This window comes from Octopus bimaculoides, chromosome 10 (assembly GCF_046866305.1).
Source record: "Octopus bimaculoides isolate indiv1 chromosome 10, ASM4686630v1, whole genome shotgun sequence".
Classification (NCBI taxonomy): Eukaryota; Metazoa; Mollusca; class Cephalopoda; order Octopoda; family Octopodidae; genus Octopus; species Octopus bimaculoides.
Genome location: NC_142937.1, coordinates 83,311,192 through 83,318,896, shown reverse-complemented (window position 1 = coordinate 83,318,896; position 7,705 = coordinate 83,311,192). Strand labels below are relative to the sequence as shown.

The following is a 7,705-nucleotide window of genomic DNA, read 5'->3' as shown; positions in this document are numbered from 1 at the left end:
GTGCCGCAAAGTGAGACTGAAACAGAAACCTCAAGATTACGAGGCGAATTTCTTAATCAGCTGTCTATGCCTGAAGCCATACCTAGAAGGAAAGTAACACGAGATGTTTGTGCATGAAATGCCGTTGATTCTAAGTGTGTTCGCATAGGATTGATATGAGACTAAACTGTGAGTGTGAATATTTCTTTTAATCATCTACCTGTATTTCACACCTGATCTTTTATATTCATTGATATTCTGTCATCATTTCTCCGCCCACCAGCCAGTCATTTCTGTTTAGTTTCTCATAGTTTTAAAACCAATTTTCAGCTTTCCAATGCACCTTTCTCCACATATCTCCTAAGTCCTGTCTTGGAATGTTAGATTTGTCTTCTACGTGGAATACAACTTATTCTATTTTATGAACTTCACTGAACTGACTCTTACCAATGCAAGCCATCACTAGTTCCGAGACTTTCAATATTTTTCTTTCTCTATATTGATCGATCGATTTGTAAGTCTGTTTATGTTTGCATGTCTATTTGCTTGTTCTTCGGTCTGTCTATCATTCCGTTTATCTATCTGGGTGGTAAGTTTGACTGACAGCTGAAGTCAAGCTACCAAGCTGTGTACTAAATAGGTTGCTACGTTCGTCTAATTATATATTTATGAAGATGAAAATTATATAAACACGTGAATCCATTTGAATGGACCACTTGATGTCTACATAATTATTATATGATAGTCTTGCTAATTAGTTTCTATAATTAGTATACAGCTGGGAGAGAAATAAGCAAAGCTACATGATGAATTTATCAACAATGAAAAATCATTTACTGTCTACTTCTACGTGCTAGATACGCAAAGAAGTCAATTTCCTCATTGACTGAATGATATAAGATATGAGATCGTATCATATGAAAGGTGCTCTGCTATTTTGCTTCATAATAAGTGTAAAACAAACATTGGAGTCGTTTCGAGGCCTTTTGGATTCTTTAATTTTACTGTGGTGCCCTAGACATTGTCAGAGAAAAAATATTTTCTATATTGTACTAAATGGTTAATAAAAGAAACAAACCGCTTTTGCGAAAATTAAAAATCTTTAAAACAACAAAGTTTGAACATTATTTACATTATTTACATTTGATGGATATTTGTCCTCATCTTGTTTGTTGTTAGCACAACGTTTCGGCTGATATACACTCCAACCTTCATCAGGTGTCTTGGGGAAATTTCGAACCTGGGTTCTCATTCCTAAGGTATTTTCGATGCTATTATCATTATTATTATTATTATAGCTTAGTGGTTAAGAGCGTGGGCGACTAACCACAAGATTCCGAGTTCGATTCCAGGCAGTGACCTGAATAATAATAATAATAATAATAATAATAATAACATCGAAAAATACCTTAGGAATGAGAATCCAGGTTCGAAATTTCCCCAAGACACCTGATGAAGGCTGGAGGGTATATCAGCCGAAACGTTGTGTTAACAACAAACAAGACGAGGACGAATACCTGTCAAATGTAAATAATGTAAATAATGTACATAATTCCTCGTCTCTTAAATATAGAACTGAACAAATTTTGTAAAATTTATCATGAAATAATGAAATTTTAGATATGAATTGCTTTAAATTACTTTTATCATCTTTTATTTTCTTCAAAGTAGTCGAACAAGTGAGCCCCAGGACTTATTTTGATTTTAATCCTCATACTTATTTCGTCGGTCTATTTTGCCGAACGTCTAAGTCACGAGAGGCGCACACAAACCAACACCGATCGCCAAGCCGTGGTGAGGGTACAAACACACACAAACATACACACACACACGACGAGCTTCTACAAATTTTCCGTCTACCAAATTCACTCACATGGCATTGGTGACCCCAGGGCTATAGAAGACTCTTACCCAAGCTACCATGCGGTGGGATTGAAGCCGAAACCACGTGATCGCAAAACGCCTGTTTTTAACCATAAAATTTATTTCTATGAAGATTTTAAAACGACTAATTTGTAATGGAAACACATTTTTAGCAAAAGTTTGTATTAATATTTTTCGTTTTTTAAAGATAACTTATTTTCTATCTTTAACGCTATAGACTCCTTGAAAATATCAGAGTCTATTAATGGCACATTTATTTTCTTTATTCACAAAGACAAAAATAATTTGTGGTTTCAATAAAACAACCATTTAAAATCAAACCTTTTTTTTTCTGATGTAAAACGCATCACAAAAAATTTCCGTTGAACCCAGAAAATTAATAACTAATACAAAACGATTACTATTTTTAACGCAAAAATATAATTTTTAGCAAAAGAAAAAGAAAAAGGGTATGTATCATTATTACATATATTTATTCAGTGAGATCCTTGCAGTTTCGCAAGTTTTACGATATCATGGTCCATGATTACCAGAAATGAACGAAGATCGCTTGTGCTTACAATTTAAAGTGATTACGCGCTTTTGACAGCAGGACAAACATTTGGTTAAAACCAATCTCAACTCGGTAAGAAGTAGGAAAAGCAATGATATATAATTTTACTTCTTGCCAAAGCAAAGGGAGCGCCATAGCAATTTCACCTCACATCCATAAGTTATTGAACCTGTGATTAAATATATCATCAGCAGTTTGATTACTCTGCAACTTTATAAGGCTTTCTTCTACTCTGATGTCAACATTATCTGCATTTGTACCAAATAGCTCTGACTTCCAGCATGATATTCTTTATTCTTTTACCTATTTCAGTCATTTGACTGCGGCCATGCTAGAGCACCGCCTTTAGTCGAACAAATCAACCCCCAGGACTTATTCTTTGTAAGCTTAGTACTTATTCTATCGTTCTCTTTTGCCGAACCGCTAAGTTACGGGGACGTAAACACACCAGCATCGGTTGTCAAGCGGTGGTGGGAGGACAACTACAGACACACAGATACATAAATACATACATACATACATACATACATACATATATATATATATATATATATTCGCCATGATAGATCGCTGATCACTACACACATTTTATTCTCTCGGTGTTTCTCTCCTTGTTTTTTCTGTGGAAGAGCGTAGGCTCGAAATGTTAAAGACTTTTTCAATTCCCGAGGAAATTCTCCCTATATATATATATATATATATATATATATATATATATATATATATATATATATATGTATGTATGTATGTATATATGTGACAGGCTTCTTTCAGCTTTTGTCTACCAAATCCACTCACAAGGCTTTGGTCAGCCCAAGGCTACATCGGAAGACACTTAACCAAGATGCCACGCAGTGGGACTGAACCGGCAACCATGTGGTTGGGAAGCAAACTTCTTGCTACACAGCCACCCAGAAAAAATTTCATCTAATTTCAATATCATTGTGTAATTTCTTCAAGTGCTCAACGTACACTAAAATATATTCTTTGCAGTTCCTCCTGAATGGTGACGAGGGTTCGAAAATGCATCAATACCTATCGCTCATTATTGATCCTGAATAGATTAGACTTGCCAAGGAAAGCACTAGTAACCTCTTTTCAAATGTAAATATTTATATTCTTACTGAGAAGTTGTTTGTTCTGCAAATTTATCGTCTCAAATATATCTAAAAAGTAGTATCACATTTAGCATCTAGGATTTCTTTTCCAACCAGCTTACCACTCAGAACTCTTACAACATTCGCCCAAAGTTCAACGAAGCGATGCAAGCAATTAGAGCTGAAGGTTCTCACCGGATGTATATACTTCAAAGCAGTAATATAATATTTAATTCAATTCATCAATGATAAATTATTTTCGAGCAATCAAATGAATCTTTGTTTTTTGTTTTTTTTTCTGTTCCGACGGAAATTGAGATATACAGAATGTGTTATGTGTATGTATATTTTTGTATATAAATTTGAAAGAGTAAATTGACAATAATAGAAAATATTAGAAAGAAACAGAGTGGTGGTTGTGTGTCCCACTTCAACGACACTGCCCCACTCCTAACTTTTTAATTTTTATGTCGTCTCGTTCAAATTTGCGGTAAACCCCAGATTAGGAAACACTAATATTTAATTATATAGCGCTGCTGCTGCTGCTGCCAGTAGTAGTAGTAGTAGTAGTAGTAGTAGTAGTAGTAGTAGTAATTTTGGCACAAGGTCTGCAATTTCGAGAGAGGGGTAATTCGATTACATCGACCCATTACTCAACTGGTACTTAATTTATCGACTCCGAAAGGATGAAAGGCAAAGTCAACATCAGCGGAAGTTGAACTCAGAACTTAAAGACGGACGAAATGCTGCTTAGAGCATTTTGCCCGACGTGCTAACAGTTATGCCACCTAATCGCCTTAATAATAATAATAATAATAATAATAATAATAATAATAAATAATAATAATAAATAATAATAATAGTAGTAGTAGTAGTATTTGTAGTAGTAGTAGTAGTAGTAGTAGTAGTAGTAACGATAATAATGATGATGCACCAAGGTTTGCAGCATAGCTCACCTATCCCCAATTTCACGAAACTTAACATCAATCGTATCGATCTCATTAGGTAAATATCAATCGTATCGATCTCTTATAGGTAAGCCTATAAAAATCATGAGTAGTGTTCCTCTTCATAGTTTTACTACTTAATTAGGGAGACTCTTTCTGATTACTCCATCTGTTAGAAATAGCAACTCTATTTACCTCGAGTCACGTCCTATGAAGCAAACAAGAACATGTTGGATTACATGATTCTTAAATCACTACAGCCTGGTTACGGTGCTAATTTAAAATTTTTTTTTTTTTTTATCTAAAGCCTGCTGCTTGATTCAAAGTTAATCTTGAGCTTAAAATAAAAGCGACATCAACAACAACAGTAACACTAAAAACAACAACATCAGTAACACAAAAAACAACAACAATAAATACTAAACGGGTATTAAAAAAGAAAGTTACCCTAATGATTACTGACACAATAACAAAATCAACATCCAATAACAGAACTTACCTTAAGACTCCACCCTTTCAGAAATCAAAGAATAACGAACAAAAAGGAAGTATTAGGAAAAGAGAAAAAAAAATAGAAATAACATGTCAGATTTATTCTTCTTAATGATATATTACAACTGTTCCCACTCATGTCTTCTAATTTTTATAAAACGACTTCCATTTGACACACAACATTTATGATGATATGTTTAACACATATAAGAGAAAACGACAGACAGGACTTCTGATTTATTGCTACTTTTAACGATAAGTATAGATACGCAGACATAAGCATTCATTAACATAAACAGATGCATGTGTATATGTGTGTGTATGTGTGTGTGTGTGTGTGTGTGTGTGTGTGTGTGTGTGTGTGTGTGCGTGTATGTGTCTGTGTGAACGTATGAGTGTATGTGTGCGCGTGTGTGGGCGCAGCCCTACGACTGAAGCCATTAAAAGAATAAAAGAATATATATATATATATATATATATATATATATATATATATATATATATATATGCGTGTGTGTGTGTGTGTGTGTGTACGCACACATATGCACACGCTCATACACCTATATATTCATACAAATATACATACATACACACTCATACGTATATACATACATTTGAACACTTACGTGTGTGTGTGTGTGTGTGTGTGTGTGTGTGTGTGTGTGTGCGTGTGTACGCACACATATGCACACGCTCATACACCTATATATTCATACAAATATACATACATACACACTCATACGTATATACATACATTTGAACACTTACGTGTGTGTGTGTGTGTGTGTGTGTGTGTGTGTGTGTGTGTGTGTGTGTGTGTGTGTGTGTGTGTTCATTCATTTATTTATTCACACAAACCCATACGGGAAGAATTATAGGTAGAATGATAATAGACTATTTAGACAAACAGGAACTTTATAATAACACCCAAAAAGTTTTACGCCCCAAAATGCACTGTCTGACACGTCTTCTATAATAGCACAACAAAATACTGCTGAAAAGTCTGTAATCTGGTTCCAGGTTTATTGTGTATACCTTGATTTTACGAAAACCTAAGTGCGATAGAGATAACGATAGACGCTTATGTTACAAGATTGAAAACGTTAGCATTGGACATTTGGGTCACTGATTTCCTGAAAAGCTCGAAGTCATATAGCGGTGGCCACCAGCGAATGTATTTGAAAAGACTGTGTCACTACGTGAGTTATCACAGGGTATCCTTCTTGATCCCCACTTCTTACTTATACTGTTGTCAGACATAGAAAAATATGAATAACTGTGTATATGCAGCAGTGATTAAGGCGATACTTTTAAAGCGATGCTGAAAATCAGGACAAAGAAAGGTATCTATGCACTCTAATAAGATCTGGGCGTTGTATACAAAAAAAAAAAAAGATCAAAAGTCCCTTCCGAGCCGTAGGCTAATAAGACCGGATTTTGTGGCGTATATAGGTATGTATTTACTTTTGGACGGGACGCCGTTCGTCACATGATTTCTCTTTTTTGTTGAGCAACGTGAAATGACGTGTTTTACACACGAACACAACGTATCGCCCGGTTCAGGAATCGAAACCACAATCTTACGATCATAAGTGCAACACCCGAACAACTTAGCTACACGCCCCTCCCAGATTTCGTTTATGATCGTGAAAATGGCAGTAACATGTTCAACACCATAGAATTCTATGCCCTCCGTTACAAAGAGAAAATCTCTAACGTTGTAGGCTTGGACCGTCACTCGGTTTAACTTCATCACCTGGCACCTAAAGTAAAATCCATTCGGTTGCTAACTTTTGAACCATGTATAGAAAATGTCCTTCTTCATTGAGACTTATCTCGCAGGTCCTAAAAATTACTATGGACACTGCCTTTCCTCTTGATTTAAAAAAAAAATAGAAAAAGGATAGAAAAAGAATTGCAAATTCTCAAAATGTTCGTTACAAGCTTTAGATATATTTACGGATATGTCTTTCGCTATAAATACTTTGAAACTCTTAACCTGTGACAGGATTCTAAGAGCTTTTAACTATGGTCTCCAAGTAGGCTAGGTTTTACCTAATAACTGGAGACACTGCAAACACATTAGCAAAATAAATAACGAATATCAGAGACCTGAGCGAATATATGTGCGTTTCTATGTGTATATACGTGCATGTATTTAGTAATGTATATATCAATGCACGCGCTCGCACACACATATGTGCGTGTGAGCGTGTGTGAGTGTGTGTATATGTGTTTGTTTGTGCGAGCGCATGCATTGAGATATATATGTGTGTGTGTATGAGTTAAACTGGTGATTGTAGGCCAAACAGCTGCCTAGTTTAACACTACCACCTGTTTCCCATGGCGCCTTAGGAAAATGTATTCCATCGCAAACATTCTGATTAGGTTTTTGGCTTGATGAGAAAACAATCTCTCGTTACCTCTCAACCACATGTATCCCGTGAGGCTGGAAGGTATGAAAAGGTCACTACCCCGGACATCTTTCATTTTCTTTTAAGCATTCTACTAAAACAGAGTCGTGGCCTCAATTTGCAAAGGACTTCTCTCGTGTTCTTGTCGAATCGCCAATAAGGAATTAAGAATGGTTTCGAACTAGTATCCAGTGATACTATCCGTTGTATCATTACTTTATTCTACAAAGTTTACTAAGGCTGTTCTATAGAAGATCGTATTGCTTTAAGACAGTAGGTGTGCGAGGCAAAATATCTTTATCTTTTATCTTCTTTACGCAGCGGCCATGTTGGAGCACT

At 35.4% G+C, this 7,705-nt stretch overlaps 1 long non-coding RNA gene across 1 annotated transcript in view; it reads left to right on the top strand.

Annotated features, from left to right (window-relative positions):
- The window catches only part of LOC149133795 (uncharacterized), a 4,364-nt gene extending 636 nt beyond the window's left edge, over nt 1–3,728 (top strand). The window contains exons 1-3 of the long non-coding RNA XR_016243307.1: nt 1–168; nt 3,410–3,520; nt 3,631–3,728. The exon at nt 1–168 is cut by the window's left edge and continues 636 nt beyond it. This is a non-coding gene — a long non-coding RNA (uncharacterized LOC149133795). The remainder of the gene's footprint in view (nt 169–3,409; nt 3,521–3,630) is intronic.
- Nucleotides 3,729–7,705: the final 3,977 nt, after the last annotated feature.